General features: G+C 49.5%; 1 long non-coding RNA gene across 1 annotated transcript; it reads right to left on the bottom strand.

The window, feature by feature from the left end:
• Positions 1 to 202: 202 nt before the first annotated feature.
• Positions 203 to 18,640, bottom strand: LOC116976222. The gene is made up of 3 exons (XR_004412897.1): positions 18,630 to 18,640; positions 16,404 to 16,407; positions 203 to 312 (listed from the first exon to the last, which is right to left on the bottom strand). It is a non-coding gene; the product is annotated as an uncharacterized LOC116976222 (long non-coding RNA).
• Positions 18,641 to 18,871: the final 231 nt, after the last annotated feature.

The following is an 18,871-nucleotide window of genomic DNA, read 5'->3' as shown; positions in this document are numbered from 1 at the left end:
ACCACTGGTGGACTCCAATCAAGTTGTAGAAACATCTCAAGGACAATTAATGGAAACAGGATGAGCCTAAGCTGAATTTTGAGTGTCATAGCAATGGGTCTGAATACTTATATAAATGTGATATTTCAGTTATTTATTTTTAATTAATTTGCAAACATTTCTAAACAACTGTTTTCGCTTCTTCATTCTGGGGTATTTTGTATAGATTGATGATAACAAAAAAGAATTTGATCCATTTTAAAATAAGGCTGTAACATAACAAAACGTGGAAAAAGTGAAGGGGTCTGAATATTTTCCGAATGCACTGTACACCTCCACAGCTTAATCTATATACCCAACACCCTCCAAGTGAAAAAAAATGTCACTAATCTCTATAATACTAAAAGTCTTTGTCTTGTTTGTGGTGGTGTGTGTCAATATCTGGTTAATTTTCTTCCAAATGCTAGGCCACAGCCTTCCCATTTTCACACATTCTACTCAATTTTTTCCGTTGAGGCGAAAAACATCTTCCCGTCGCATTCCCACCTGTAGTCTGAAGTTTTTAATCGTTTAAATTTCTAAAAACAGCCCGAAAACTCACCCTTTTCAGAAAAAAATCTCTGATGTCACAATGCACTCGCAAGGCAAAACGGGACACTCCGGGATGGAAGGGCACTCCAGCGCTCGTGCGGCTGCTGCCGGCAGCCTACGCCCAATACCAGGTGGCCAGGGTGGTGCCACGGGCCTTGGCTTCAGCCGAGCCTGGTGCTCGAGCTGGAGTGAGAGCCGTGCCCAGGGCTTGGGATGGGGCCGTGACCGGGGCCGAAAAAGAAGCCACCGCTGGAACCAAGTACGAGCCTGGGACCGTGGTCAATGGGAGAAGAGGAGGGGAGAAGAGGAGGGGAGAAGAGGAGGGGAGATGAGGAGGGAGATGCCCCCTCCCTATCTACCCTCATTCCAACCCTCTCTATCCCGTCCCTCCCTCACCCTATCTACCCTCCCACCCCTCACTCGACCCCTCTCACTCTCTACCCCCCATCTCTCTCCTCCCTCTCTACTCTCCTCCCTCTCCCTCTCTACCCTCTCCCCCCCTCTCTACCCCCCTCTCTCTCTACCCTCTCTACCCCCTCCCTCTCTGCCCCCTCTCCATCTGCCCCCCTCCCTCTCTAACCCTCTCCCTCTCTACCCCCCCCCCCCCCCCCTCCGTCTCTACCACCCCTCCCTCTTTAACCCCCCCCTCTCTAGGAATTGAAGAGGGAGGGTGAAGAGGAAGAGGAGGTAGTGCTGGGGGATAAACCGCGTCTGTGCAGTTTGGGGGCTATGCGTGGGAGGTGCAATATTGCGTTGGGGGAACGGGTGAGTGGTTGAATCTTGCGTTGGGTCTGCACTTGGTCTAGTGTCTCTTTAAACATTTTCCCTCTCACCTTAAATCTATGCCCACTGGTTTTAGACTCCCTCCCCTGGGAAAGAGACATAGACCTGACCCTTCACCTTATCCAGGCCTCTCAAAAATGTATATACCTACAAATCATTATATTTCTACAGGAAGTGGTTTGACAGCACATGAATGAAGGAGGCTGAGAAGTGACTGATAAAGGTACATCAAATTGTAAGAGGCATAGTTAGGACAAATGTCCAGTATAGGGATGGCAGAGATGTCTAAAACAAGAGGGCATAGATATGAGGAGGGAGGGAGAAACATTGAGCATTAGAACATTGCGTTCGAAAAAACAATTCTGTCAATGGAACTTTCTGACGCTATATAACAAAGTTGCATTCTTTGCAGCATTAAAGTTCTTTTTAATTGTTTAAGTTATGTGTAAGTGTATTTTTGTTGTAAGCTAAAGATACTAAAGGCTACATGTTACGTTGTTAAATGTTAATAGAGTATCATTGCACGTGTCAATAGAAGAAATTGCTTGTCAATTGCAATGCCGACCTGTAGTGAAGCTGACAGAATGTGTTCTTAAGAGGCAATGGTTGCTGTTTTTTCCCCCTAGCCATTTTTTTTCATTCAAAGTAACTTCTAGAGAATCAAAGTTATACATCGTGGAAACAGTCCCTTCGGCCCAACTTACCATCTCCGACCACCATGCCCCATCTACACTAGACCCATCTGCCTGCATTTGGTTCATTTCCCTCTAAACCTATCCTGTCCATGGACTTGTCCAAATGTTTTTCAAACGTTGTGATAGTACCTGCCACAACTACATTCTCTAGCAGCTCGTTTCATATCCCTACCACCCTTTGTGTAAAAATGTTGGCCCTCAGGATCCTATTAAATCTTTCCCCCCTCATCTTAAATCTACATCCTCTGGTTCTTGATTCCATAATCTGGGTAAAAGACTCTGTACATTTACCCTCTCTATTCCATTCTGTATCTTATATGCCTCTATAAAGATCACCCCTCATCCTCTTACTAGCCTGCTCAACCTCTCTTTATAGCTCAGACCCACAAGTCCTGGCAACATCCTTGTGAATCATTCTTGCACCCTTTAAGCTTAACAACATCGTTCCTATGACAGGGTAACCAAAACTGAACACTATACTCTAAATGTGGCCTCACCAATGTACTGTACAAATGTAACATGACCTCCCAACCTCTACAGTCAATACCCTGATAAAGGCCAATCAAGAAATCCTTCTTGACCACAGTATGTACCTGTGACGCCACTCTCAGGGAAATATGTACCTGCACTCCTAGATCCATCTGTTCTACAACACTCTCCAGAGCCACTGTGAAGGTCCTGCCCTGGTATGCTTCCCAAAATGCTACACCTCGCACTTCTTCATATTAAATCTCATTAACCATCCCTCAGCCCACCTGCCCAACTGATCAAGATCCTGCTGTAATTTTTGACAACCATTTCCACTATCTACAATCCACCCACTTTATTGTCATTTGCAATCCTTACACGTTCTCATCCAAATCATTTTGAACCGAACCATGAGGCACACCACTAGCCACAGGCTTCCAATCTGGAAAAAAACCTTCCACCATCACCCTCTGCTTCCTGTCATGAAGCCAATTTTCTTGCCAGTCAGCCATCTCTCCTTGGATCCCATGCAATTTAACCTCCCAAAACAGTCTACCATGTCAACCTAGTCAAATGCCTTGCTGAAATCCATATATATACACATCTACAGCTGTGCCCTCATCAACCTTTTTGGTCACTTCTTCAGAAAATTCAATAGGATTCGTGAGCCACGATCTCCCACGTACAAAACCTTGCTGACTATCCCTTATCAGCCCTTGTTCATCTAAATGAATGCACATCTTATCCTTCTGAATACTTTTTTATTAACTTTCTTACCAGAGATGTTAGACTCACTGGCCTGTAGTTCTTGGGCCTTTCCTTGCAGCCCTTCTTAAATAGAGGCACAACATTTGCACCTTTCAGCACCTCCTCGACCGTAATACTGACTGCCCTTAAGACACTTCCATCGACCAAGTTCTCCGGTCCTCGTGTCTTTCTCCACAGTAAAAACAGCAGAGAAATATTCTGTGGCTCCACACAGTTGACCACTTAGATTCCGGAGGGACCCCATTCTCTGTCTGCTTACGCATTTTCCTATAATGTACATAAAATCCCTTGGGATTATCCTTAATATTAGTCAAGAGTTAAGAGTTATTGTCAAATGTCCCAAATAGTACAATGAAATGCTGCAGCACAACAGAATACGTAAGCATAGTACATAACGGGAGAAGAAAAAAAAGTTCAGTTTGTGTATACACATGCACACACTCAATAAATAACAAATATAGTGCAATAATAATAAGTCTGTTGCAGTTCAGAGCTTATTTGTTGTCATGTTTACTAGCTTTTTTTTTTTTTTTTTTTTTAAATCAAAAAATTTATTCAATTATTAAAAATAATATTTACACTACAATAAAACAAGCCAGAACCCACCACCATAATACAATACAAACATGTATCCATAATCAACTACTATACAACTATGTTACAATCCTTATTGAGGATACATTCAACACCCTGTGGAGCCCAGCGGTCCCGGAACATCCCTCAGGGTGCCCGTTGACAGGGCGTATTCCTATTCTAGCCCCACCCGGGCACGGACGTAACCCTGGAAAAGGGGCAGGCAGCTGGCTCGGGTAAAGCCCTCCACCATCTGGCGCCGTGACTCGCGGATGGCCAGCTTGACCAGGCCCAGGAGCAACCCAACCAGGACATCTTCAGCCCTACCCTCTCCCCTACGCACAGGGTGTCCAAAGATGAGGATGGTGGGTGAAAAATGCAGCCAGAAGGCAAGGAGCAGCCCTTTAGATATTCAAACAGTGGCTGCAGCCTCACGCACTCCATGTACACGTGGTACACAGACTCTTCCAGCCCGCAAAAGTGGCAGGCGGCTGGCGAGTCTGTGAACCGCGAGAGAAACAGGTTGCAGGGAACACCTCGGTGCAATACCCTCCACCCCAGGTCCCCAAGGTAGAGGGGGAGAATCCCTGCATAGAGGGGCCCCCTCGCGACCGGAAGGCAACACCGACCGCCACTTGGTGACCGGACGGTGGACCAGGGCGAGGAAGTGCAGGGTGTGGAGGAGGAGCCTGTTCAGGACACGCCTCCCTGCGTCTCGAAGGGAGACGAAGGGTGTCGAGGAAAGGCGGCTCAAATTGTGTGGGACCGGCTCCTGGGATGGATTACGGCGACTGGGTCCGATGAGTCTGGTAACCAGCTTTTTTTTTTTTTAAATAAATTTATTCAATTATTAAAAAATAATATTACACTACAATAAAACAAGCCAGAACCCACCACCATAATACAATACAAACATGTAATAAACTACTATACAACTATGATACAATCCTTATTGAGGATACATTCAATGCCCTGCGGAGCCCAGCGGTCCCGGAACTCCCTCAGGGTGCCCGCAGACAGGGCGTATTCCCTTTCTAATCCCACCCGGGCACGGACGTAACCCCGGAAAAGGGGCAGGCAGCTGGCTCGGGTAGAGCCCTCCACCGTCTGGCGCCGTGACTCGCGGATGGCCAGCTTGGCCAGGCCCAGGAGCAACCCAACCAGGACATCTTCAGCCCTACCCTCTCCCCTACGCACAGGGTGTCCAAAGATGAGGATGGTGGGTGAAAAATGCAGCCAGAAGGCAAGGAGCAGCCCCTTTAGATATTCAAACAGTGGCTGCAGCCTCACGCACTCCATGTACACGTGGTACACAGACTCTTCCAGCCCGCAAAAGTGGCAGGCGGCTGGCGAGTCTGTGAACCGCGAGAGAAACAGGTTGCAGGGAACACCTCGGTGCAATACCCTCCACCCCAGGTCCCCAAGGTAGAGGGGGAGAATCCCTGCATAGAGGGACCCCCACCGGGGGCCCCCTCGCGACCGGAAGGCAACACCGACCGCCACTTGGTGACCGGACGGTGGACCAGGGCGAGGAAGTGCAGGGTGTGGAGGAGGAGCCTGTTCAGGACACGCCTCCCTGCGTCTCGGAGGGAGACGAAAGGGTGTCGAGGAAAGGCGGCTCAAATTGTGTGGGACCGGCTCCCGGGATGGATTACGGCGCCTGGGTCCGATGAGTATGGTAACCAGCTTTTTTTTTTTTTTTTTTTTTAATCAAAAAAATTTATTCAATTCTTAAAAATAATATTTACACTACAATAAAACAAGCCAGAACCCACCACCATAATACAATACAAACATGTAATAAACTACTATACAACTATGATACAATCCTTATTGAGGATACATTCAACACCCTGCGGAGCCCAGCGGTCCCGGAACGCCCTCAGGGTGCCCGCAGACAGGGCTTATTCCCTTTCTAATCCCACCCGGGCACGGACGTAACCCCGGAAAAGGGGCAGGCAGCTGGCTCGGGTAGAGCCCTCCACCGTCTGGCGCCGTGACTCGCGGATGGCCAGCTTGGCCAGGCCCAGGAGCAACCCAACCAGGACTGGTAACCAGCTTTTTTTTTTTTTTTTTTTTTTTTTTTTAATCAAAAATATTTATTCAAATATTAAAATTGTATTTACAATACAATAAAACAAAACACCACCATAATGCAAGATCAACAATTATGCTAATCAACTGCTAAACAACTATATTACAATCCTTGTCAAGGATACATTCAACTTCCCTCGGTGCCCAGCGGTCGCGGAACTCCCTCAGGGAGCCCGTAGACAGGGCGTATTCCCTTTCCATCCGCACCCGGGCACGGACGTAACCCCAGAAAAGGGGCAGGCAACTGGCTCGGGTAGAGCCCTCCACCGTCTGGCGCCGTGACTCGCGGATGGCCAGCTTGGCCAGGCCCAGGAGCAACCCAACCAGGACATCTTCAGCCCTACCCTCTCCCCTACGCACAGGGTGTCCAAAGATGAGGATGGTGGGTGAAAAATGCAGCCAGAAGGCAAGGAGCAGCCCCTTTAGATATTCAAACAGTGGCTGCAGCCTCACGCACTCCATGTACACGTGGTACACAGACTCTTCCAGCCCGCAAAAGTGGCAGGCGGCTGGCGAGTCTGTGAACCGCGAGAGAAACAGGTTGCAGGGAACACCTCGGTGCAATACCCTCCACCCCAGGTCCCCAAGGTAGAGGGGGAGAATCCCTGCATAGAGGGACCCCCACCGGGGGCCCCCTCGCGACCGGAAGGCAACACCGACCGCCACTTGGTGACCGGACGGTGGACCAGGGCGAGGAAGTGCAGGGTGTGGAGGAGGAGCCTGTTCAGGACACACCTCCCTGCGTCTCGGAGGGAGACGAAAGGGTGTCGAGGAAAGGCGGCTCAAATTGTGTGGGACCGGCTCCCGGGATGGATTACGGCGCCTGGGTCCGATGAGTATGGTAACCAGCTTTTTTTTTTTTTTTAATCAAAAAAATTTATTCAATTCTTAAAAATAATATTTACACTACAATAAAACAAGCCAGAACCCACCACCATAATACAATACAAACATGTAATAAACTACTATACAACTATGATACAATCCTTATTGAGGATACATTCAACACCCTGCGGAGCCCAGCGGTCCCGGAACGCCCTCAGGGTGCCCGCAGACAGGGCTTATTCCCTTTCTAATCCCACCCGGGCACGGACGTAACCCCGGAAAAGGGGCAGGCAGCTGGCTCGGGTAGAGCCCTCCACCGTCTGGCGCCGTGACTCGCGGATGGCCAGCTTGGCCAGGCCCAGGAGCAACCCAACCAGGACTGGTAACCAGCTTTTTTTTTTTTTTATTTTTTTTTTTTAATCAAAAATATTTATTCAAATATTAAAATTGTATTTACAATACAATAAAACAAAACACCACCATAATGCAAGATCAACAATTATGCTAATCAACTGCTAAACAACTATATTACAATCCTTGTCAAGGATACATTCAACTTCCCTCGGTGCCCAGCGGTCGCGGAACTCCCTCAGGGTGCCCGTAGACAGGGCGTATTCCCTTTCCATCCGCACCCGGGCACGGACGTAACCCCAGAAAAGGGGCAGGCAGCTGGCTCGGGTAGAGCCCTCCACCGTCTGGTGCCGTGACTCGCGGATGGCCAGCTTGGCCAGGCCCAGGAGCAACCCAACCAGGACATCTTCAGCCCTACCCTCTCCCCTACGCACAGGGTGTCCAAAGATGAGGATGGTGGGTGAAAAATGCAGCCAGAAGGCAAGGAGCAGCCCCTTTAGATATTCAAACAGTGGCTGCAGCCTCACGTACTCCATGTACACGTGGTACACAGACTCTTCCAGCCCGCAAAAGTGGCACACGGCTGGCGAGTCTGTGAACCGCGAGAGAAACAGGTTGCAGGGCACACCTCGGTGCAATACCCTCCACCCCAGGTCCCCAAGGTAGAGGGGGAGAATCCCTGCATAGAGGGACCCCCACCGGGGGCCCCCTCGCGACCAGAAGGCAACACCGACCGCCACTTGGTGACCGGACGGTGGACCAGGGCGAGGAAGTGCAGGGTGTGGAGGAGGAGCCTGTTCAGGACACGCCTCCCTGCGTCTCGGAGGGAGACGAAGGGTGTCGAGGAAAGGTGGCTCAAATTGTGTGGGACCGGCTCCCGGGATGGATTACTGCGCCTGGGTCCGATGAGTATGGTAACCAGCTTTTTTTATTTATTTTTTTTTTTTTAATCAAAAATATTTATTCAAATATTAAAATAGTATTGACACTACAATAAAACAAAACACCACCATAATACAAGACGAACAAAAATGCTCAGCAACTGCTAAACAATTATATTGCAATCCTTGTCAAGGATACATTCAACCCCCCTCGGTGCCCAGCGGTCCCGGAACTCCCTCAGGGTGCCCGTAGACAGGGCGTATTCCCTTTCCATCCGCTCCCGGGCACGGACGTATCCCCGGAAAAGGGGCAGGCAGCTGGCTCGGGTAGAACCCTCCACCGTCTGGCGCCGTGACTCGCGAATGGCCAGCTTGGCCAGGCCCAGGAGCCACCCAACCAGGACTGGTAACCAGCTTTTTTTTTTTTTTTTTTTTTTTTTTTTATTAAATCAAAAATATTTATTCAAATATTAAAATAGTATTGACACTACAATTAAACAAATACCACCATAATACAAGACCAACAAATATGCTCAGCAACTGCTAAACAATTATATTGCAATCCTTGTCAAGGATACATTCAACCCCCCTCGGTGCCCAGCGGTCCCGGAACTCCCTCAGGGTGCCCGTAGACAGGGCGTATTCCCTTTCCATTCGCACCCGGGCACGGACGTATCCCCGGAAAAGGGGCAGGCAGCTGGCTCGGGTAGAGCCCTCCACCGTCTGGCGCCGTGACTCGCGGATGGCCAGCTTGGCCAGGCCCAGGAGCAACCCAACCAGGACTGGTAACCAGCTTGGAAGGGATGTTGGTATTGAACGCCAAGCTGTAGTCTACAAACAACAGTCTGACGTAAGTGTTTTTGTTGTCCAGGTGGTCCAATGCGGAGTGGAAAGCCAGTGAGATTATATCCTCCGTTGACCTGTTGTGGCGGTAGGCAAACTGTAGTGGGTCGAGGTTCTTATCGAGGTAGGAGTTGATATGCACCATAAAAAGCACTTCATCACCACAGACGTAGTGCCACTGGTCGATAGTCATTGTGGCAAGTCAACTTACTCTTCTTGGGCACCGGTATGATGGATGACCTCTTAAAGCAGGTGGGAACCTCAGAGGTTGAAAATGTCCACAAAAACACCCACCAGTTGGTTTGCACAGGTTTTGAGATCTCGATCGGGTATACCATCAGGTCCAGGTGCTTTCCAAGGGTTCACCCACCCCCCCCCCCCCCCCCCTCCCTCCCTCCCCTCCCCCCGCGAAGGATCTTCTGACGTCTGCCTCTGTGACTGTGATACCATCAGGGCGAATGGGGGCTCGGGAAGTGTATATTGGTAATTCCACACAAAAAAATTGTAGTGCTTTATTAGTAGAAGCTCCGCCCACAATGCTGTGTAAATGATCAGAATTCAGCTCATACTCGCATTCGAATAGTTGCTACGCTTGCTATAACAACATGCTGAAGTGTACTGTAAGTGATCTTGAATAAACAATGTTGTACCATGATGTGCGAATGGATCATTTACATGGGGTCAGAAACATAGAAACATAGAAATTAGGTGCAGGAGTAGGCCATTCGGCCCTTCGAGCCTGCACCGCCATTCAATATGATCATGGCTGATCATCCAACTCAGTATCCCGTACCTGCCTTCTCTCCATACCCTCTGATCCCCTTAGCCACAAGGGCCACATCTAACTCCCTCTTAAATATAGCCAATGAACTGGCCTCGACTACCCTCTGTGGCAGAGAGTTCCAGAGATTCACCACTCTGTGTGTGAAAAAAGTTCTTCTCATCTCGGTTTTAAAGGATTTCCCCCTTATCCTTAAGCTGTGACCCCTTGTCCTGGACTTCCCCAACATCGGGAGCAATCTTCCTGCATCTAGCCTGTCCAACCCCTTAAGAATTTTGTAAGTTTCTATAAGATCCCCTCTCAATCTCCTAAATTCTAGAGAGTATAAACCAAGTCTATCCAGTCTTTCTTCATAAGACAGTCCTGACATCCCAGAAGTGGGATATGAACTCACGCCTCCACTTGGAGACCAGGAGTTGAGACTGGCTTCGCCGCCTCCACTATGCGGGTCTCCAGCAGTCCCCGGTCACTTCCCCAGTGAAGGGAGGAGACGCAGTTCTATACCGTATGCGCGCGGGACGGGTCTGTAGGCCACCCCTTAGATATGGAGATTTTGTGTGACCGTCTATACGTCCCTGTAAGCGTTATTAGCATTTCGGGTACCGTATTATTTAGCCATCACGTATTAATGTGTTTCTGCTTATTGGCTTGCATCAACGAAATATGCAGATTGGTTACTCCACACTAACCAATTGTAGTGCTTTATTAGTAGAAGCATGCCCACATATATTATCAGAACTCATGCTGGCAGTCAAATAGTTGCTACACTTGCTATAACAACATGCTGAAGTGTACTGCAAGTGATCTTTAATAAACAATGTTGTACCATAATGTGCAAATGACTGGTTCATTTATAGGAAGGCACATCAGTGTTCTCCCTATCAAAACGTGCGTAAAACGCATTCTCATCAGGGACTGATGCTTCGCTGTCGTTTGAGCTGCCTCCTGATTTTGCATTGTAGGAGGTGATGCCACAGTTGCCGAACATCCACCTCATTCTCCAGCTTAGAGCAGGTTCCTTTTGGTCTTTTTGATGGCCTTGTCAAGGTCGTATCTGGACTTCTTATAGACCTGTGCATCACGAGACCTGAATGCCCGGGGTCTGGCCTTCGGAAGAATGCGGATCTCGTGGTTCATCCATGGCTTCTGGTTAGGAAACACTTGGAAGGTTTTTGTTGGAACACAGTCCTCCACACATTTCCTTATGAAGTCTGTAACGACTGCAGCGTATTCATTTAGGTTCGTTGCCGAGTCCTTGAACATTGCCCAGTTCACAGAATCCAAGCAGTCCTCTGCCTCCCCAGACCAGTTCTGTGCAGTCCTCACCTCTGGGGGTGCACTCTTCAGTCACTGTCTGTATGCAGTAAGAAGCAGAACCGCTGAATGGTCGGATTTCCCAAAATGAGGGCAAGGGATAGAGCTATAGGCATTCTTGAAGATCGTATAGCAGTGGTTAAGGGTGTTTGATCCTCTGGTGCTGCAGGAGACACGTTGATGGTAGTTTGTTGTACGTCATGTATCTGTTATACCATTGTTATGACTCTGGAATGACCACAAGTACACTATTTTGGGGTTTGAATTTGAAGCATAAATCAAGGCTCTGTTTATTTCACAGACATCTGGAACCAGAGTGCCCTGCCCATATTACGTCATTCCCACATATACAGCTTGTTACGCGGGCAAACAAAGTAGTCCTTGTGATATAACAAAGTAGTCCTTGCAATATCACAACATCCCCCTAGTCTTACATAAAATAAAACATATGCTTAACAAACAAGCTTCAAGTCACCCAAAGTTCCTGTGCCCTTGGTATGTCTTGTCCATGTCAAGGTTAGTGGGTAGAGGTGTCCAAATCTGTCTTCCAAACATCATCTCTGCTGGTGACGGTAACTTGGAATCAATCGGTGTAGTACGCAAGTTGAGTAAAGCTGCTGCTACCAGCTCTGTTCTGTTGTCAAGGACTTCTTGATGACGAATTTCACCGTTCGTGCCATTCTGGCTCTGGCTCGACTTTCCTTCTCTCACCCCTTGAAACTTCAAGTTTCTACGGTAAACAATCATACTTCAGTACATTTTATCAAGTTAGAATTCAAAACGTCATTAAATTTGAGATTTCCAAGGTCCCTTACTTATGTCTTCCTTGGTCGTTTTAAGTACGGCTTATCTCGAACAGCCTTCTGCTTCTGCAGCTTTTAACTTTAAAGCTCTTTGGTTTTAAAGAAAATATAGCCTTTCAGCTTGCTTCGTCTCCGTGAGCGTTCGGTCTCACCGGTCGCCACGCCCCCGTGTGTGTCCGGTCTCTCCGGCCGCCGTGCCTTCGTGTGCGTCTGGTCACTCCACCTTCCGAACCCAGACCTGCACAGGGCTGGGGCGCGATGTGGGCCTTCACTCACCACCCTCAGTTGCTTGCAATGTTACGGCGGTAGCTCAGCGTCCAACCAGGTACTTACATGTGTCGTGGCCCAGTCGAGATGCATTCCTGGCATTCTTTACTGAGCTGGAAAGCATCCATATTTCTCAGGCTTTCTTTTTGCTGTTTCTTTCTAGGGCTTTCTTTTTTCTGTTTCTTTCTAGGGCTAAATCACACAAACCGCTGCCACCATGTTGTCCTTCGTGGTCCGGTATCTGTCATACCATTGTTATGACTCTGGAATCTCCACAAGTACACGTATTTAGGGGTTTGAAGCTGAGCATAAATCAAGGCTCTGTTCATTTCATGGCCATCTGGAATCAGAGTGCCCTGCCCATATTACGTCATTCCCACATATACATGTTACTACGCGGGCAAACAAAGTAGTCCCTGTGATATAAAAAGTAGTCCTTACAATATCGCAACATAGTTTAGGAGTGATTTTTTCAGGTTGGCTTTGTTGAAGTCCCTGGCTATGGTGGTAAACGTCTCGGGGTAGGCTGTCTGGTGCTTGTTGACCATGGCGTGCAGCTCCTCCAGTGTCAGATGGACGTCTGCTTGGGGTGGGATGTAGAACGTAGTCAGGATGATGGAGGTAAATTCCCTCGGTAGGTAGAAGGGGCGGCACTTCACCACCAGATGTTCCAGGTGCAGAGAGCAGGAGTTAAGGCAGGATTGCCGCGTTTGAGCACCATGAAGAGTTGACCAGGAGGCAGACAACGCCTCCTCTCCCTTTCCCAGATGCCTGCGTATGATCCATGCAATGGATGAAGAAACCTTCAGTCTGGACAGCTGAGTCTGGGGAGCTGGGGGGTGAGCCATGTCTCTGTGAAACAGAACACAGAGCATTCCATCAGCTCCCTTTGGTAAAGCAGCCTTGACCTTAGGTCCTCCACTTTATTTTCTAGAGCTTGTACGTTGGCTAGTAGGATGGTAGGGAGAGGGGCTCGTAGTCCCGTGCTTCAGTCTGACTTGTAGTCCTGCCCGCTGGCCACGTTTTTTGTCCGTAATGGAGGCCTCCCTGGTGTTTACAGGTACTATACTTACTGTTCCTGCAAGCCTGCGCCAGGTCGGAGATTCCCCAGCGATCCGGGCTTCCCTCACAGTCGGCAGCTCCAGCTCCGTTGCTGCCGGGAGATCCTGCCCGACAGCCGCGTTTCCATACACCATGGAGGTCTCCCCGGTGATTCCAGGTATAGTACCTGCGATACTCCGCTGAGTCCGGGATTCCGCAGCGATCGGGGATTCCCTCCACTCCGGAATGGTTTTGCAATAGCGCTAACGCCTATAAATGCATTAGCAGCTTGTCAGTTACAGCGCTGGTTTCTGCTGTTTCTTTTATCCAGGTATGCTGAGAAAAGCTGTATTTGATTGTATTCTGTTGCGCTGCGGGCAAAATGTTACCACAACCCGGCGCCATCTTAGGTCTTCCGAAACTATCTCCTTCCCCTTTTTAGTCCTTCTAAGACAACCTTCTTAATACTGCAGCTGCCGGCAATCTCCTGACATATTTGCTCTTCTAACACCCGGTGACTATTGGGGGCTGATCTGATTGTAACCTCAGCTCCCCATTCTTGCTTATCCCAATAACTTGGGCGGCACAGTGTCACAGCATTAGAGTTGCTGCATACAGTGCCAGAGATCTGGGTTCTATCGCTACTATGGGTGCTGTCTGTACAGTTTGTGCGTTCTCCCCGTGACCGCGTGGGATATCTCCGAGATCTGTGGTTACCTCCCACACTCCAAAGACATACAGGTTTGTAGGTTAATTGGCTTGGTATAAATGTAAATCATTCCTAGTGCGTACTAATGTGCGGGCATCGCTGGTCGGCGCGCACTGTAGGCTGAACGGTTCCACTAAACCAAACCGTTCCACCCCATTATTGTGAATCTGATTCTGCCTTAAAAACATTCACAGACTCTGATTCTTCCACCTTTTGAGGAAGAAACTACCAAAGAATTAAGGCCATCAGAAAAAAAAAGTTACTGAATTTCTGTCTTATACGGGTGACATCTTATTTTCAAACTCTGACTGCCTATCCTAAGTATGCCTCACATACTTCTATCAACTGGGTCCTGAAGCTCACACGCTCAAGAGAAAACAATGCAAACATGTCCAACTCTCCTCGTAGCTAATACTCTCTAAACAAGACAGCATTCTGGTAAACCTCTTCTGCATCTCCTCCAAAGCCTCTACACCCTTCATGTAAAGTGGTGACCAGAAATGCACAAAATATTCCTATAATCCTATAAAGCTGCATCATGACATCCTGACTCAAGGGCCTGTCCCACTTGGATGTCATTTGCGCGTCACGCAGGTGGCACGCGATGATTTTGTGAATCCCAAAATCATGGGACGCTGCGCGCGACCGCGCGTCGCTGTCTTTGCCACTATGTCTCACCACGCGCCATGCGCACGTCGTGACCCGTAAATGATGTCGCGTAAATGACGTGCAAATAACTCCCAAGTGGGAGAGGCCCTTTATACTCAAAGCTCCACATGCCTTTGCTCTGCCCATTTCTGTAGGTAATCTATGTATTAATGAGTACTTTGACATCCTTTGTCACAGTCTGCAACTCCAGTAATCTTGATTTCCAACTCACTTACCTCCAAGTCATTTATACATATCAAAAACAGATCCCTGTGAAATTCCACTGGTCACAGACGTGCAGCCTGAATAAACACCTTTACACCACAACCCTGTCTGCTATTAGTAAACCAACTCTGAATCTGTGCACTGAATCCTGTGCATCTTAATCTTCTAGAACAGCCTACCATGCGGGACTTTATCAAAGTATGTAGTGATGAAGATATCTCTAAATCATTGCCAGTGTAGTTGAATCACTTACACTCCTTCGTGTATTTATGGTAATTCGACTTTCCATTTTGTTGGAATATCTGAAAAAAAACATCTTAAAATTAATGTTAAAAATGTTTTATTTAAAATTGCCTTTATAGCTTAACATATAAGATGTATTGTCTTTCAATGTAACCTTTTTATTAGATAACTAGACCGTGGGACCCGTTGCGGGGGGGGGAGGGGGTGGCCTACTACGTCACACACACTAACCACCCCCCTTGATATATTAATATTATTAATTCACTCCTTTTACACCATCACCACCACTCATAGCCTCCAACTCACAGGCGCATCTAGAGAGGGAGAGGGAGGGGGGTAAAGAGAGGGGGCAGAGACACAGAGAGGGGGCAGAGACACAGAGGGACAGTGAGAGGGGCAGAGGGGGAGGGGGAGAGGGAGAGGGAGGGGGAGGGGAGGGGGAGGGGGGAGGATGGGCTATTTGATCTTTCTCGTTCCTCTCGTTGCTTTTTCTATCTTTCTCTTTTATCGTTGCTCTCTTTTCTCTTTCTCTCTTCTCTCTCTCTCTTTCTCTTTCTCCCTCTTTCTCTCTTTCTTCTCTTCTCTCTCTTTTCTCTTTTTCTCTTATCTAGGTTTGCCTCTTTTTTTCTCAGCTCTGCAGTTGAGAAGGTTTGAAGCAGCCTTTCAAGGATTTTGTCGATGGAGAAGGAACAGAGGCAGAGGGGCTTCATAGTTTGACTTATCGTTGGACTGTTGAAACTTTCATTTGCTCTATGATTCCTCCACCAGTGTGAAAATTCCTGAGTTTTCTCTACATTGCAAGGGTGCGGTTGCCGGTGGCGGACTGCCAAGAGTGCCTGGAGATCGAAGGTAAGAAGATTTCGGTGTCTTTGTCGTTTTTAGCACCGATTCTCTGCCCTAAAGTCATTTTGCACAATGCGGCCGCCCGGTTTTATGTGAAGAAGGTACTTTTGCTTCCGGCAAGACTGGAAAAGAGCTTCCCAAAAGCTGCTCTCGGCTGTGGACGACTTGGGGACTTTCCTGCTTCAGCTGGAGGTTTCTGCTGCTTGTCTTTGACTGTGACTGTCTCTGGGACTTAACTTGGAGCTGAGCTGCTGGGGTGACTGGAGTTGGCTGGTGCCACTTTCAAGATGGCGATGGCTGGGGCGCTGCCGAAGGTCTGGAGCTACGCAGCGGTGGTATCAGCTGCGGCTACGAGGCCATCTGAGTATAAGCCTCATTTTGACTTGGACTGGGAAGGATTCGGTATCTCAGTCCAAACTGGGCCCCTGGTGAACAGGGGAGCAATTACGAAGGCTGTGAATGACCTTCTTGAGAGGGAGGCTATTGTCTCTACCGAGCTCGAAAGAGGAAAGTTTGAGATGATACTAAAGACCCGGGAGGATGTGGCCCTAGCTTTGGAGAAGGGGATCTCAGTGGGGGGGGATCCGCATACAGGTGGATCCGTGGGTGTCCAGGGTGAGACCGGTTCTCCTGTGGAGTTGCTCCACATGTATTCCGGATGCAAACACTCTTCCCTACCTGTCTAAGTTTGGGGTGTGGTATAATGCTTTCGGCTTATGCACCCAGGGGATCTTCAGTTTCAAGAGGGGGTGTTCATGAAGGTGGGGTGAGGGGGCAGGCGCTGAGGGGAGGCTTCGAGGTTGAGTTGTAAGGGTCTCCCTAGAACGTGGTTGGAGTTAGGGAAAGGCACGGGTCATGCGTGGGGGTTTGGCCATCTCCGTAAAGAGTGTCATTTCGCGGGGGCGCGGTAGAAGTTCTAGCGCATTAGCGACCCAGTGGGAATGCACGCTCGCCCATCGGGGGTTGCTCGTCATGTCCTGTGGTGCGGGGTGGGGGGGTGTACTACTGACCGGCTAGGGCTGCCAGCTCCGCCCTCGGGGATCCGGGGCGGCAAGTGATAGCCCATCTGGGTCTGCAAGTTCATTCCTTGGGGACCCGGGGCAGCGATGGCCCCCGCCCCCTATGTCCTGAACCTGTTGGTGGCGGCTGATGGCGCGCTCAGGGGGAGGGTGAAGGGGGGGGGAATGGATAGCTGAAGAAGGGGAGGAAGAAGAAAAAAAGCCCACCCAAGCGAGTCAAACGCAAGCGGGTGTGCACCTGCCGAGATCTGAGACCACCCAAGGGGCGCCTGTCAGCTCCAGTGAGGTCCAAATTGCACCTGCCGTGGCCCAACAAGGAGCTGAGGTGGTTCAGATGGGGACAGGGAAGGTAAAACATGCGGGTGGTAAAGTGGCTGGGGGTAGTGTGGATGCGGAAGACCCTTCCTTTATGGAGGTCACCATACCGCCACATGCTAGTGGAACAAAAAGGAGTAAAGGGCCAGGCGAGGAAGAGCAAGGGCGTGGGTCCAAAGTTAGAGTGATGTCTTTTTCCAAACCTTCCACCACTGATGTGGTTGGTGGTCACGAACTGGTGTCTTCCGGGTCAGAGGTTGGGCCTCCATTTCAGGGAGCTTCCGCGGGTATTACAAGACCAGGTGCTGGGGTTGACTCCTCTGGAGTTGTGTCCTCTGGGCGGGTGGATGTCCCTTCGTCTCAGGGGCCCTCCGAGGGAGTTATCTCATCGGGTGTTGAGGTTAGCTCCCCTGGGTGTGTGTCCTCTGGGTCGGAGGAGGTCCCCTCATTTCAGAGGCCTTCTGAAGGTGCTGGCATGCCAGATGATGGGGTAAGCTCCCCTGGTAGTGTGCCCCCTGAGACGGGGGATGAGCAGAATCAGCCCGAGGGGGGTGGTTCGGGGGCATTGGTGTACAAGTCTGTGCTCCTTCTCAGAGCCAGTGGAGGTGCTGGGGGGTGCGCTGCCTCGCCGGCTGAGTTGGCAGGGGAGAGTCTAATAGCAAGTGGAGATCCTCTGGGTGCTGCGGGTGGAGGGGGCTCTGGGTGCTGTGGAGGTCGGGGCTATTTCGGGTGGCGATCTTCTTGCAGATTCCAGGGGTGCCAGTGTACCACAGGCCCTGGGGGTGCCTCTTGCTTTTTCTTCCCCAGGCCCAGACGTGGAGGGTGATGGTAGAGTGCAGGAGCCCAACCATTCAGCGGGCTGCTTGTTGCGGTCAGGGGATTCGGGACCCTTCCCCGGCATTGATCCTGGTGGTGGTGTCATGCCGGAGGAAGGGGAGAATGACGAGGCCAGTTTGTGTAGTGGGGTTAGTGAACTTTCAGAGTTCTGATCTTTCGATTTCTGACAATGACCTTGGGCATTGTGCTGATGAGTTTGTTGTTTCAGGTGCGAGTGGGTTGGCCGAGTGCCCAGGCTCCAAGGCCGTGTCTCATGCAAGTGTTATCCGAGAGGTGCAAGAGTTCCTAAGAACAAGCCGTACCGTCAGAACAAAAAGGGAGGCTGCAAAAAGATGGTGGGCTGATCTGCCAGTTTTGATTAAGACTCTCGAGGCTATCCTTGGCAACAAGGATAGTGATCTTAGTCTGAAGAAGGGTTTCGGCCCGAAACGTCGCCTATTTCCTTCGCTCCATAGATGCTGCTGCACCCGCTGAGTTTCCCAGCAATTTTGTGTACCTAGGATAGTGATCTTCCCGACTCTGAGAAGCGCCAGTTTGGGGACTTTTTGGAGTTCCTCAGAGGGAGAGTTTTTGAGTCTATGGGGAGTGTGAGGGTCTCAATCTAGTGTGCTTGCACATTCAAAGTAGTCACATTAAACATAAACCGAAGTAGAGCGAGTTTTCGTAGATTTCAGCTTTTATCAGTCCTTAGAGATGGGAAATTTGCAGTGCGCTTTCTGCAGGAGACGCATACTGTTGTCAGTGACGAACCTATCAGGCAACGGAGTGGGAAGGTGGGATCTACATGAGCCATCTCAGCTCGAATTCGAGTGGGGTTGCGATCCTCTTGCAGATTCTGTTGGCCCAAAATTTTCTGCCAAATGTTCTAAAAGTGCAAGAAGTTGTGCCAGGACGTTTGCTCCATCTGGCCGTGAGCCTGGATGGCATGCCGATACATTTCATTAACGTGTAGGCGTGCGTACCCAGGTGGCAGCT

The sequence above is a fragment of the Amblyraja radiata genome, chromosome 8 (assembly GCF_010909765.2).
Source record: "Amblyraja radiata isolate CabotCenter1 chromosome 8, sAmbRad1.1.pri, whole genome shotgun sequence".
In the NCBI taxonomy this organism is placed as follows: Eukaryota; Metazoa; Chordata; class Chondrichthyes; order Rajiformes; family Rajidae; genus Amblyraja; species Amblyraja radiata.
This window is presented reverse-complemented; position numbering and strand designations above follow the sequence as displayed.